The sequence below is a fragment of the Zootoca vivipara genome, chromosome 10, assembly GCF_963506605.1.
Source record: "Zootoca vivipara chromosome 10, rZooViv1.1, whole genome shotgun sequence".
In the NCBI taxonomy this organism is placed as follows: domain Eukaryota; kingdom Metazoa; phylum Chordata; class Lepidosauria; order Squamata; family Lacertidae; genus Zootoca; species Zootoca vivipara.
Window position 1 is genome coordinate 65,229,823 of NC_083285.1, and position 13,632 is coordinate 65,243,454.

Consider the following 13,632-nt stretch of genomic DNA (forward strand, 5'->3'; position numbering starts at 1 on the left):
ACTGACTCCAGCTACAAAAGCTGAGGCTGCTGAACAGATTCTTGGGCTACTAGGGTGATGTTTGGGGTAGGGGGTTGTTGCTGTTGGTTTTTCACATCTTTATTTTAGAACTTGTTGTGATTGCAGAAATCGGTCGGTTGGGTTGTGTATTTTTTTCATGTTTCATTTATTGTTTACGACTACTTTTTGTTGGGTTGCAGTTACGCATTTTTCCCCGTGTTGTAAGCCGCCTTGAGCATGGTTTGAACAGTGAAAAGGCAGCATACAAATAAAATTATATACAGTATGTATGCTACAAGTTCAGGTTTTCCACCACATCTTCTAATCAGCAGAAAACTCAACAGTCAGTGACTAATAAATTGTGAGGGGAAGAAAAAGTTCTGCTCAAGAAGCTCTTGAACTTCAACATAAAATGAAATTTTTAATTGACTTTCACAAGGATCATCCCGGGGGGCAATTTCTGCCTTAACAAAAAAAAAAAATTAAAAGGGGGAAATTAATTTCATAAAATAAAGGGTAATTATTAATTAAGACTCCGGAACTCATTGCTCTGATGAAAGGTGGAAGATTGTCTTTCTGTGTTTCATCAGCTCATAACGGGGATGTCTGAGTATGTTAAATCCTTGCAGAAAGTATGTTTTGGAAAAAAAAACAGCTTTCTGCTCCCAGAAGAGCTGAAGAGAATGGCTCACAAATTTCCACCTTGTAGATCAGGGGTTGGCAACCCAAGGACCATGGGCCACAAGCGGCCCACGGGGGTCATTTTACCAGCCCACGAGCCTCCCCTGAACTGAGCCACCCGCTTGGCGAATTCCTGCACACTGCGCTAAATCGGTGCAGTGCAGCGCAGGGACTCACTTTCGCGGTGCTGGAAATCGCGCCTGCGCAAACGCAGATGCCCGGAAGTCGCGGGAGCTCACATGCGTCCACGATCCAGCCTTGTTGCTGACCCCTGTTGTAGATCTTCTTCAAACTGATTTGTTTCCTGTGCTTAGGATTGCCAACTGACTGGAAAGACATTGCTCAGCCTGCTCTTGTGTCTTTTACAGCAGCTTGCAGAAATTGAGAAATGAAACCTTTCTCATGAAGGAGTACCGTGTTTCTCCTAAAATAAGACGCCACCTTAATATTTATTTTTCCTCCCAAAAACACACCACAGCTTATTTTCGGGGGATGTCTTATTTTTTTTAATTAAGTATGGTACCCGCTGCAGCTCTGGCTGGGTCTGGCTGGGTCGTGGCTCGGCACGGCGCGCGCTGCGGCCCTTGCCGGCTCCCGCTCAGCCAGGGCTCAGCGCGGTGCGCGGTGCGGCTCTCGCCGGGTCCCACTGCAGCTTTTGCCGGCTCCTTACGGAAGTGCCATCCAGACCTGCTCCCACCACTACCCCGGTACGGCTTATTTTTGGGGTATGTCTTATATTTTGTTGCCTCAAGAAATACTGTATATTTCTTGTAAAACATCTTATTTTATGAGAAACACGGTATATCCACAATAGCCGCCCTAGAAAGAATTTGTTTGTGCGGGTGACAGGTTTAAAGCATGAAATTGAACATCTCTGTAAAGAGTGTTGGTTTGAAACAAAGTGTCGTGCTTTTCAAAAGCGACCACTAAGCTATAAAGACATAAGGTTATAAAACTGCCTCTTTCTTACATAGATCCTTTGTGTGTGGTTAAGTCCTTACAGGTTTCCCTTTACCTGACTCGAATATCTTCCTGTTGGTAAACGGAAATGTTCCCACAAATAGTTTATTGAAAGCCTCTTCTCTGGGTGGCGCAGAGAGAGGTTTATCTAATAATACACCTATAATAGCTGTCATGCGGGACCCAGGTGGCGCTGTGGGTTAAATCACAGAGCCTAGGGCTTGCTGATCAGAAGGTCGGCGGTTCGAATCCCTGTGACGGGCTGAGCTCCCGTTGCTTGGTCCCAGCTCCTGCCAACCTAGCAGTTCGAAAGCACGTCAAAAATGCAAGTAGATAAATAGGTACCCCTCCAGCGGGAAGGTAAACGGCGTTTCCATGTGCTGCTCTGGTTTGCCAGAAGCGGCTTTTTCATGCTGGCCACATGACCTGGAAGCTGTACGCTGGCTCCCTTGGCCAATAATGCGAGATGAGCGCACAACCCCAGAGTCGGTCACGACTGGACCTAATGGTCAGGGGTCCCTTTACCTTTTAATAGCTGTCATGTTACCCAGCACCCATCTTACGTGGTGTTGTCTGTCACAAAGATGTTAGCCACAGTGGTGTCATAGAGCAGCCTTTCACAACCGGGCACCCTCCAGGTGTTTTGTACTAGAACTCCCAGCAGCACCAGCCAACATGGCCAAAGGCTTGGGAACGATAGTTCAGCACCACCAGGAGTGCCTCAGTTTACCTAAGGCCACAGAGCCTTCTGTTCCCTCTGCGCCGTGAAGAATGCAGTGAAAGCTACGCAGGGGCTGAGATCTATTCTTCCTTTTATCTTTCCCGATGCAGGCTGCGGAGGTCCCCAACTCTATCTCTCGGTGTGATCAAATGCGGCAAAATCGCCTCTGCCAGCCTCGGTGCGAGTCGCTGCATACAAACAGTTTCCGACTCAACAATGACTGCACAGCTAAAGTAGGACGGCTCCCCAGATTAATCAATATACAAAGTGTTGCCGTGGTTCTGATCTCCATCAAAGCCCCTCTCCATCACAAAGCAAGAGGAGATCAAAACCCAGAAATTCAATAAAAAAAGAGGAACACATTCTACTCCAACTCCACTTGCAGCTCGCAGCGGAAATAACATTGATATACAAACCTTCTCAAGGAAAACACACACACAATATATATATATACGAAATCCCTCAAAGCACTCCAAAGAAGAAATGATCCCTGGGGTTTGGGAGAGATCTGAGGCCTTGTCCGCACTTGAGATAGTAAATTATTATCATTATTATTTATTAAATTTGTGCACCACCCTTCATCCGAAGGTCACAGGGCGGTTCGCAAGATAATAATACAAAATGAGAACCAAAAAATACATAATAAAACAAAGCAAACAAATAAATAACCACAAACACTTTAAAAAGGCTATAGAATGTCAATCAGCCAAAGGACTGGTTATAGAATGGTTTTCACATTCTGACGCCTAAAGATATGTAATGAAGAGCTTTCCACAAATGGGGAGTCACCACAGAAAAGGCCCTGTTCTTGTGTTGCCGCCCTCCAGGCCTCTTGAGCATATGAGGCTGTGTTGGGGCTGCAGCGGACCACTTCGCAATGTGAGCAGAGGCCCAAAGGATCAAATGCATATCTATGAAATAAAGATGCCCTGCATTTCAAAAAATTAGATGCTAGGGAGAAGAAAAAGCCCTGACTCTTCCCTCTGAGATACAGTACTAGCTTTCTGTGTGGAGGTTTTTTTTTAAAGTAAGGCAGAGCAGTCATTTGTGTCTGAACAGCCCAGACACAGATTGACCACCTCAGTAAGAATGAGACCTGAGAGTCAAACTAGACATAGGACACAGTTGGAGTCTCTGCTGCCATCCTCTTCCCCAGTGTTACCTTTGTAGAACTCAGCAGGGAGGAGCATGGGGATCATAGAATCACAGAGCTGGAAGGGTCCAGAGGGTCATCTAGTCCAACCCCCTGCATTGCAGGATCAAACTAGAATTATTATTTATTTATTTATTTATTTATTTATTTATTTATTTATACCCCGCCCATCTGGCGGGGTTTTCCCCGCCACTCTGGGCGGCTTCCAACAAATACCAAAATACATTAAAATATCACAGATTAAAAACTTCCCTAAACAGGACTGCCTTTAGGTGTTTTCTAAATGCCAGGTAGTTGTTTATCTCCTTGACCTCCGATGGGAGGGCGTTCCACAGGGCGGGTGCCACTACCAAGAAGGCCCTCTGCCTGGTTCCCTGTAGCTTTGCTTCTCGCAGTGAGGGAACCGCTAGAAGGCCCTCGGCGCTGGATCTCAGTGTCCGGGCTGAACAATGGGGGTGGAGACGCTCCTTCAGGTATACAGGACCGAGGCCGTTTAGGGCTTTAAAGGTCAGCACCAATACTTTGAATTGTGCTCGGAAACGTACTGGGATTAGTTGGCTTTGCGTCTCATTGGTTCTGGCGCCACCTAGTGTTGGTCTCCCTGCATCCACTCAACCAGTCTCAATGGGAACCAGCTACCACCTAGGGCAGGTAAAGGTAAAGGTAAAGGGACCCCTGACCATTAGGTCCAGTCGTGACCGACTCTGGGGTTGCGCGTTCATCTCGCATTATTGGCCGAGGGAGCCGGCGTATAGCTTCCAGGTCATGTGGCCAGCATGACAAAGCCGCTTCTGGCAAACCAGAGCAGCACACGGAAATGCCGTTTACCTTCCCGCTGGAGGGGTACCTATTTATCTACTTGCATTTTGACATGCTTTCGAACTGCTAGGTTGGCAGGAGCTGGGACCAAGCAACGGGAGCTCACCCCGTCACAGGGATTCGAACCGCCGACCTTCTGATCAGCAAGCCCTAGGCTCAGTGGTTTAACCACAGCGCCACCTGGGTCCCATACCCCCTAGGGCAGTGATGGCCAAACTCAGCCCTCTAGCTGTTTTGGGACTACAACTGCCATTATCCCTAGCTAACGGGACCAGTGGTCAGGGATGATGGGAAATGTAGTCCCAAAACATCTGGATGGCCAAGTTCGGCCATCACCGACCTAGGGCAACATGGCTAATGCTTTGGTTCTCTACAACCAAGTCTTGTGTTCTAGTCTTCACCAACCACATGCCTTCCAGGGGTTTTGGACTGCAATTCCCATCATCCTCAGCCATCATTACACCAGGTGACCATTTAAACTAGTCGCCGTGTTTCTTAGAGAGGCTGGAGAGGGGAAGAAACTGAAAAGCCTGTGAGGATAAGTGATTTACCTGAGAACATACAGGTGAAAAGTGCATGTATTTCAGTAATGCAACTTAAAAGGTGAAACCAATATACAATCATACCTCGGTTTAAGTACGCCTCGGTTTGAGTACTTTCAGTTTAAGTACTCCGCGGATCTGTCTGGAACGGATTAATCCACTTCCCATTACTTTCAATGGGAAAGTTTGCTTCAGGTTAAGTACGCTTCAGGTTAAGTACAGACTTCCGGAACCAATTGTGTTTGTAAACCGAGGTGCCACTGTATGAGATAGATGCATGACATGCAAAGCAAGATATGTCAAGCCTTTATTTGTTGTAATTGTAATTATTTGTCTTTAGGCGGGTCAATTATAAATGGAATGTAATTAATGAAATGTAATAGCGATGTTTATTTTTGTATTATTGTAACTATTTGTTTTATTACTGTGGAATATCCAAAAGAAAGCATTTGTAAAAATTAATAATAATAATAATAATAATAATAATAAATAAATAAATAAGTTGCATTGCGGAAATAAATGCACTTTTCGACGATATTCTAATTTTCCAAGTTTCACTTGTAGTCCAGCATCTGATTCTCACAGTGGCCAACCAGAGGCACATGGAAAGCCTGCAAGCTGGATATGAGTGCCAAGAGCAGTCTCCTCTCCTTTGGTTCCCCGCAACTGGGATTCAGAAGCATCCCTGCTCCTGGCAGTGGAGGTAGAGCACACTCATTATGGCTAGTAGCCAATTGTATGGCCAGTGCTATTTTTCTAGAAAAAGAGGTGCCTGAACTCACCTTGTTCTCTTAGAATGGCAATGGCCATAGCTGCCAAGTCTCCCGTTTTTCGCGGGAAACCCCCGTATTTTGTTACCGTTTCCCGCTGTTATCCCAAATTGATTATATCCAGTACATATCCCGTAAAGCTCCTGCCAGCGGCCATGTCCCAGCTGCCCGGCTGTCTTCGCATGTCTGGACGTGCGCAGAAGCGATTTCTGCTGCCCAGACATGCAGACACGGGCAGCCCGGCACCGGACGTTGCTTCTAAGCATGTCTGGACATGTGTAGAAGCAACTTCCGGCGCTGCGCCACCCATGTATGGGCACCGAAAATCGGGCAGTGCCGACACCGGAAGTCACTTCTACGTATGTCTGGATGTGCGTAGAAGCGACTTCCGCCACCGTGCTGCCGCGTAGAAGCGACTTCCGTCGCTGATCCCGAAATTTTCAATCCGGGAGTTGGAGGGTATGGCAATGGCACCCACCTGAGAGGTGCTGGAACTGAGATCCGGCAAGTTCCGGCTGAAAAAAAAAGCCCTGGGTATAGCCGTCTCCTCAATGACTGTGCCCAATCTTCTTTTAAAGCAATCTGGGTTGGTGCTCACCACTGTCTCCTGTGGGAGAGAGTTCCATAGTTTAACTCTGCGCTGCATGAAGAAGCGCTTTCTTTTGCCTGTCCTGAATTTTCCCACATTCAGCTTTATTGAATGTTCACGAGTTCTGCTGTTATGAAAGGAGGAGAGAAGCCTTTACGTATCTACCCACTTTCTCTGTGCCATGCAAAAGAAAATGTCCCCAGAGCATGGAACCTTTCCTCACAGGGGAGGGAGTCATTCCTTCCCTCTGGGTTGCTCTTCTTTGAACCTTGTCCAACTCCATAATCTCTGAGGTGCCCAGAACAGCATTCCTAATTGTCAGGGGGACTTCCTACAGGGAGCCTCTCCCCGTCATCCTGACCAGCACTTCGCCCAGTGACAGCACGAGCAGCAAGTCAGGAGGAGGGAATGAGGAATGGAGCAGAATGGAGAGAGGGCTCAGTGAGGCGTCGGAGCCCTGGCAACGCTCTGGGGAACAGAGCGGGCAGGAAGGGCTCAGAGACGCGTCAGAGCCTTGGCACTGCTCTGGTCGAGGGACAGCGGATGAGGGGCTCAGCGAGACGCCAGAGCCCAGGCACCGCCCCAGCTAGCAAGAGGGGAGACCTCTCCTTCCGCCGCCCGAATTGAGGCATGCGCCCACATGTAGGGCAAAGGGGCGGCATTTTGGGGTGCCCAGGCTTTTATGCTGACCCTGAAGCGGACGGAAGCCATTGCCGGGTTCTGAAAGTGACTAGTCTCCCAGGAGTATATTGTCTCCCTGCTTATTTAACTTATATGCAGAATTCATCATGCGAAAGGCTGGACTAGATGAATCCCAAGCCGGAATTAAGATTGCCGGAAGAAATATCAACAACTGGCATGCCTATTTGGTAGATGACAAAGTTAAAATTCATAAAGGGTTTAATACCTATTTAATCAAAAAATCGTTGTTAAAAATCTGGGCAAACCATAGACGGTTGTTGGAGCCGAAAACACCAAAGTGGGCATCTCCATTAGAGCTAACTACAATTAAGAAATTAAATACAGAAAAAAAATGGGGGAAATATAAAGATTTATTAGAAGAAAAAGAAGGTGAATTAAAGATCAAAAATTATGAAGAGATACGACAACATCTAAAAGGGTGGTTACAATACCACCAAATATGTAGTAGATTTAAAGAAGACCAAAAAAAAAACGGCTTTCTGTCTGAACCCTCTTTGTTGGAAATCAATCTGTTACGGGACGATCGAAAAATTATCTCCAAAATGTATAAGGTATTATTAGAGTGGGATCTAAAAGACGAATTGGTAAAAGAGAATATGACAAAATGGGCAATAGATCTGGGAAAGCCCATACAAATGGAGAGCTGGGAAAGGCTATGGAAAACCTCGTGGAGGTTCACGGCATCAGAAGGGATCAGGGAGAACATGATTAAAATGTTTCATAAGTGGTACCTTACACCGGTGAGAATACATAAAATGTATAAAAATGGAAATAATCTCTGCTGGAGGTGCAAAAAAGAAGTGGGGACATTTGTACATATATGGTGGCACTGCAAAAAAATTAAAGTTTTTTGGAATGGGATATTAGAAGAATTGAAAAAGATATGTAAATATAACATTAAAAAGAACCCGGAATTCTTCCTATTGGGAATAATGGGGGAGGATATAAAAAAAGAGGATGAAAAAGTCAGTCTGTATGCGACAGCGGCAGCGAGAATTTTGTTAGCAAAATATTGGAAAAGAGAAGAAATCCCGAATATTAAAGAATGGCAAGAAAAATTATTAAGTTATGTGGAATTAGATAAAATAACAAATGTAATCAGAGGAGGCAATAATAAAAAATTGGTTAAAAATCGGGCAAAATTTGGAGAGTATATCAAAAAGCAGTGCCCCATGATAAAAACTTGGACTTACTTATAACATCTTGCACAGAACAAATTCAAATGGGAACGAAGCAGTGGAAAAAGGTATGCTGTAATTAACCCGGGAAAAGGACAAGAGGAAGTCGGTCCGGAAATAAAGGTGTTTATTGAAATTGATGGTGTACAGAGTATAGATAATGAAGAAGAGATAAGGGAGTTGATAAAGTGGGTTTAGATAAGCTTTAATTTAAATGGAGAACTAAATTTTGAGGGTTTTCTTTTGTTATGTTTTTTGGTTTGTGTTTGATTCATGATTTGATTAGTATGATTTGTTTTATAGTATTATCAATATTTTTGTAGTATATTTTCGAATTTTTGTGCTGTCTTTTTTCTTTTTTTGTCTGTATTTTGTATTTTATTTTCAATAAAGTTTTTTTAATTAAAAAAAAGAAAGAAAAAAGAAATATCAACAACCTCAGATATGCAGATGACACAACCTTGATGGCAGAAAGCGAGGAGGAATTAAAGAACCTTTTAATGAGGGTGAAAGAAGAGGAAAGCGCAAAATATGGTCTGAAGCTCAACATCAAAAAAACCAAGATCATGGCCACTGGTCCCATCACCTCCTGGCAAATAGAAGGGGAAGAAATGGAGGCAGTGAGAGATTTTACTTTCTTGGGCTCCTTGATCACTGCAGATGGTGACAGCAGTCACGAAATTAAAAGACACCTGCTTCTTGGGAGAAAAGCAATGACAAACCTAGACAGCATCTTAAAAAGCAGAGACATCACCTTGCCGACAAAGGTCCGTATAGTTAAAGCTATGGTTTTCCCAGTAGTGATGTATGGAAGTGAGAGCTGGACCATAAAGAAGGCTGATCGTCGAAGGATTGATGCTTTTGAATTATGGTGCTGGAGGAGACTCTTGAGAGTCCCATGGACTGCAAGAAGATCAAACCTATCCATTCTGAGGGAAATCAGCCCTGAGTGATCACTGGAAGGACAGATCGTGAAGCTGAGGCTCCAATACTTTGGCCACCTCATGAGAAGAGAAGAATCCTTGGAAAAGACCCTGATGTTGGGAAAGATTGAGGGCACTAGGAGAAGGGGATGACAGAGGACAAGATGGTTGGACAGTGTTCTCGAAGCTACGAACATGAGTTTGACCAAGCTGCGGGAGGCAGTGCAAGACAAGAGTGCCTGGCGTGCTCTGGTCCATGGGGTCACGAAGAGTCGGACACGACTAAACGACTAAACAACAACAACAACAGGTGGTCATGTTTTCTGCTATCTCTGCATTGTAAATAGTATGCACAATAAAACTCCTAAAGACAGCGCGGACTGGAGCGTATTTACTCGAGAGTAGCCGCAACAACCCCCTGACACTAATGCAGTTGCGCCGTAGATTTCTAAAGCAGCTTCATGGTATTAGCAGTTTTATTTTCAGTTCTTTTCCCAACGGTCCCTAGCATGAAAATTCCATTGATTGATTGGTTGATTCATTAAATTTCTATCCTGTCCTTCCTCCCCAAGGAGTTTTGGTTAATTAATGCAAACAAATAAACAAACAAACAAAGGGGAGTTCATGGGAATGGAATTGAATAAATGGGGAAATTCCTACACCAGACTGGTAAAAGTTAAAAGTAAAGGACCCTTGGACTCTTGGGCTCAAACACGGTTTCATCTGCTAGACTGAAAAACAGGAAGAGCTGCTGAAAATTCTCCGTGCCTTTAATGGGATTGTGAATTTTGAATAATGGGATTCACTTTCTTTCTACCATTAAGAGATTAGTGCTGCTGTCAATGTGCAGCAGACACTTTGTCTGAGACCTTAATTTAACCCCCTTTCAATATGGTTAAGTCTTCAGACTATCACTGTGGTTTATAAACCCTTACCAGAGGGAAATAATGCTATTACCCCCTGGAAAACAATGTATTTGAGGCTGCCACTCTATATCCAGTTTCCCAAGAGTAAGCTCCATTTAATGCACTGGGACATTGGCTGTGTACACACCACATACCTTTAAAAAAACAACACACACACACACACACACACACACACACACACACACACCAGGTATAATCACTGGAACTCTTAAGGTATTTGGAATTGTAGCTCTGTAGTGGTGCTGTGGTCTAAACCACTGAGCCTAGGGCTTGCTGATCAGAAGGTCGGCGGTTCGAATCCCCGCGATGGGATGAGCTCCCGTTGCTCAGTCCCAGCTCCTGCCAACCTAGCTGTTCAAAAGCACGTCAAAGTGCAAGTAGATAAATAGGTACTGCTCTGGCGGAAAGGTAAATGGCGATCTACATGTATAGGGTGGTATACACATTTTTAATAATACCAATACCAATACTAATAATTTATATGCCGCCCATCCGACTGGGTTCCCCCAGCCACTCTGGGTAGCTTCCAGCAAATTAAAACACAATACGACATCAAACATTTAAAACATTTCCCGATACAGGGCTGCCTTCAGATGTCTTATAAAAGTCAGATAGTTGTTTATTTCCTTGACATCTGATGGGAGGGTGTTCCACAGGGTGGGTGCCACTACCGAGAAGGCCCTCTGCCTGGTTCCCTGTAACCTCACTTCTCGCAGGGAGGGAACCGCCCAGAAGTCCTGAAAGCTGGACTTCAGTGTCTGGGCTGAATGATAATAATAATGGAAACACCAGCCGTTCACCAAGAGAAACACTTTGCCCCTCTCCGTTGTTCAGAATGATCCGGCAGGTTTTTCTTCTCTTCTTATATTTGGTGCACCAGCCGTAGCTATTTTGGACTCAACGCCACATTCTGCTCTTTTCTTGTACTTCTGCAACATCACGGGACGCCCAGAGACTGACCCAAACCCAAGATCTATGATGTTGCAACTTCCTCCACCATCTAGGAAAGAGGAATGTTTGATCATTTCATCTTAGCCTGTGCCCACCTCTGATGATTTAAGATCTGGCTGCCTGCAAATCTATTCAAGGCAATTAGTTTCTCTCATAACAATGAGCTTCTTTGTAAACAGCCCAGGGAGCGGATCTCTTTTAACAACAGAGCACCTTATCTTGACAAGTGGCCTTGTGAAACTCGGAACACAATAGCCTGTATTTAATCACAGTGTTCTCACCTTTCACTTCTCCCCGGCTTCCATCCTTCCCACTCCCACTAGTAAGTTTTGTTCACTCAGAAAAATGATCATTCCATAAAGAAAAGGAGATCAAGCAGTGAAGACCTGGTTCCCTTTGTAAGCAGCTCATTCTGTTCTGGGTTTTCTTTAATTAGAGACCTCTTGATGAAGCCTAAAAAATACCCTCCGTGCATCTGTTCTTGCTGAGGGCAAACATTGGGTTCTGAACCAATTTTTTTAAAATTCCTTCCAGTAGCACCTTAGAGACCAGCTAAGTTTGTCATTGGTATGAGCTTTCATGTGCATAGACACTTCTTAGCAGTGCTTTCCAGCCTACCCCTGAATTTGGCCCAGAAGCTGCAGCTAGCATTGAGGAGGAGAACTGGATTGGACCACTGCAACAGATCTCCCATTCCCAGTGAGTCGAAATCGACAGGTGGGCAGGGGCACCTGCCTGTCAATCACTTGGTGCCACAAGGATACCAGGTGTGCAATTTTTGGCTGTGCAAATTGTGCAGGCAAATGCATAGCTTGTAAAATGCCCCTTGAATAACTCCACAATCAGCTGCTGATTATCAGGTCTTAAAAAGCCCGTGGAATAGGACTTTCCTGCAAAACCCTTTCAGTTGAGCCATGCCTTTATCTGTCTAACAGGTGGCGGTGGCTTAGCCCAGCGTTTCTCAACCGCTGTTCCGCGGCACACTAGTGTGCCGCGAGACGCTGGCTGGTGTGCCGCGACGTGCCGCGACAAGAAGGGCGATTTGCATTCTCATGTGCCTGGCGGCCACCAATACACAACTCTAACCCACCGGAAAGCAATATTTCTCCTCCTCTTTCCCAAAGCTCAGTGCAAACGAGCCTGGCGGCTGCCAATACACTACACTACCCCGCAGGATGGCTTGTGAAGCCTTATTACAGGAGATTGCAACCAACACAGCAATTGGCAAGTGTTTCTTACAGTCATAATTATAGTCAATATAGGGCAGCACAGAGTTAAATTTTTTAACTTTTTTAATGGTGGTGTGCCTCGTGATTTTTTTCACAGAACAAGTGTGCCGTGGCCCAAAAAAGGTTGAGAAACACTGGCTTAGTCCAATGGCCTTGAGGGGCCATTGTGTGGTGGTGGTGGTGGGGGCTGGGATTAGTCTAATTAGGCATATTGGCGGGAGTTCCCCCACCCCAGAGTTAATATAAAATGCCCCAGCTTGATTGTTCACTGGGGCAGACTATACAAGGATGTTGTTGGGCATAAGCAGTCTTACATGCCTCCAGTGACCAGAGGGCAGGATTGCAAGTAACAGACAATAAGGGAAAAATAAACTTTGTGGCTTCCTGCCAAAGCTGCCCCCCTTCCTCCCCCCCTTGCATGAAGCACCCATGGATTCCCACATAGCTGTCAACTTCTGGATTGGAAAATAAGGGATCAGCAGCGGCACGGCACCGGAAGTTCCTGCCAAAGTTGCACAGAAGCGACTTCCGGTGCCGGCTCTGCCCGATTTCCGGTGCCCAGACATGGGCAGAGCAGCACCGGAAATTGGTTCCAGACATGCGCAGAGGCGATTTCCAGCAGCAATCGGCAAGTGAGTGAGCAGCCAGCTGGGAGCCGGGACATTTACGGGGTATTTTACAATCCGGGGTTGCAGCGGGAAACGGATTTAAATTCAGGGGTTTCCTGCCAAAAACGGGAGGGTTGGCAGCTATGGATTCCCACAATGTGAGCTTAGACTCTGCAGTCACCCTCGTAAATATGAAGGAGCTGTTAAGGACGGTCTCTCCCCATGTTATAGGAATTCTAAGGTCACACACACACACACACACACACACACACACACACACACACACACACACACTCATATGTTCATAAATCTACAAGGCAAATACATACATAGATATATAAACCACATGTCTGAAATAGTACAGGAGAGCAATCCTGAAGACATTTTGACTCTTCCAGTGACCTCAAATATTCTCTGCAGTGAGGAAGGAAATGGGAAAAGCTTTCCCATTGTCTCTTTGCTCACAAATCATGCATTTGTGCATGAATAGGGTGGATCAATGCCTTGTCGTGGCGAAGGGGCTTGAATAACTCAGAGAAGCTATGAGCTATGCCATGCAGGGCCACCCAAGATGGACAGGTCATAGTGGAGAGTTTTGACTAAACGTGATCCACCTGGAGAAGGAACTGGCAAGCCACTCCAGTATCCCTGCCATGAAAACTCCATGGACAAAGACAACAGGCATATAAAAGTTATGACGCTGGAAGATGAGCCCCTCAGGTCGGAAGGCGTCCAACATGCTACTGAGGAAGAGCGGAGGACAAGTACAAGTAGATTCAGAGCTGATGAAGCGGCTGGGCCAAAGCCGAAAGGACGCTCAGTTGCGGATATGCCTGGAAGCGAAAGGAAAGTCCGATGCTGTAAAGAAAAATATTGCATA